We start from the raw sequence: 1,776 nt of genomic DNA, 5'->3' as shown, positions 1-1,776 counted from the left end.
TTTGATAGGGTTTTTAGGATTTGATAAAATTGATGATGTTCTTAAAGAAAAGGGGGGTGGATTCAAACACGTGGATTAGAAGGGGTGATGGCCTTCTAATCAAAATGATATTCTTTTCACTTTAAACCTAGGATTTTTTAAGAAAAAGAAAAGTGCTAACATCTTTACTTAAAATCTATGGACTAAGCTTGTAAAGGTTAAAACAAAGTTTGCAAGATGGACATGGAGAACAACTGGTATAGTCCATTGATACCTGTAAAACACATCCAAGGCTAACTAAATTGTTGTCTTGTTTGGATGGATGCCGGTAAGGACTCTATCCTATCTTGGAAAGGTTTTTTTGGCTTTGGCAAGTTGTCCATCAAAGATTACACATTCACTTATTGCAAGGGAAGTTCTCCTGCTATTTGTATACTGGAATGAGGCTTCATTCTTACAAACAATGTACAAAGATAATTCTAAGGCTGAGTTGTTTTTGTACTTACCAATTCCTTTGTTCTAAAGCCAAGTGTATTTTGAATGTAAAAAGTTCAATTATGTGTTATTATTTATGATAAAACAGCTACACACACACACACACACACACACACACACACACACACACACACACACACACACACACACACACACACACACACACACACACACACACACAACAATCAAAACTTAAACTCCATCCACATAAACCAAAATTTGAGAAATGGTACCATGTGGTCTAGAAAAGGTTTTGACTCCACATGAAACCTCACACTTTAATCGGGTCGATTCTCAATCACACCCCAAGACAACTGTATCAATGCATTCTCAAGCAGACTCTTGCACTGAATACTCAAACACTACTTCCTAGCTAGTGTGCTTTTTTAAAACTCCATTGAATCTTTCCAAATTGTACTTAGTGTTGTCATTTCCTATGTATCTAAAAACATCCACATGATTCTTGAACCGTCCAAATGAGAGTTATTGCGGTTTTAACAATCTCCACTGGTACACCAAATGTTTGAGAACAACCTCATCAAAAATTGCTAGTGTTGGACTATGAGCCCTCTCTTTGAAGGACTAAAAACACGTCTAGTAACAATTGTAATAACATCCTTCCCAACTCTCAAATGGATTTAAGAAAAAGGCTTTACGGATCTTGTAAGGCACATGGATGATAACAGCTCTTTGGCTTCTTGAAATACCAACTTGCACTCGCAAGAAAATGTGGGAGGCAAGACGGGAGCACCAAGGGAAGGTGGTGGAAGGATCAAGGGATGGCGTGTGCAAGGAATTTGAGGACGTTAAAGACATCCCCATCATTTGTGTGGTGTAAGGCACATGGATGATAACAACCTTTCAGCTTCTTAAAATATCAACTTGCACCAACAAGCAATAGTGGGAGGCACGATGGGGCACCAAGAGTGTTGTGAGACCTCTTGCTTGCTTTGTCAAGAGTGAATGGTAGCCTTTCATAATGCATCTTGATTGCCTCTAGGTCTTTGCTGTTAGGGTAAGCCCACACTAGTTGCACCACATGGGAAGGATCCCTAGTCTGCTAGGATGGATGAGAAGATGACATGGTCCGATAGGAAAAGGATGCAACCTCTCTAACCAATGGATGTAAGGCACGAGGCCTATTTAAGAGGATCATCTAGTTAATCATTTTCACTTTGAGTGTTATCATTGTGTCTATACTCTCTCTCTTTCTCTCTCTCTCTCTCTCTCTCTCTCTCTCTCTCTGCTCTTGCTCTTGGCATAACCTAACCCTAATCACCATCTCTCTAACCGTAACCCTAA

The sequence above is a fragment of the Adiantum capillus-veneris genome, chromosome 24 (assembly GCF_014529385.1).
Source record: "Adiantum capillus-veneris isolate H3 chromosome 24, ASM1452938v2, whole genome shotgun sequence".
Taxonomy (NCBI): domain Eukaryota; kingdom Viridiplantae; phylum Streptophyta; class Polypodiopsida; order Polypodiales; family Pteridaceae; genus Adiantum; species Adiantum capillus-veneris.
Note: the sequence above shows the minus strand (reverse complement) of the source record.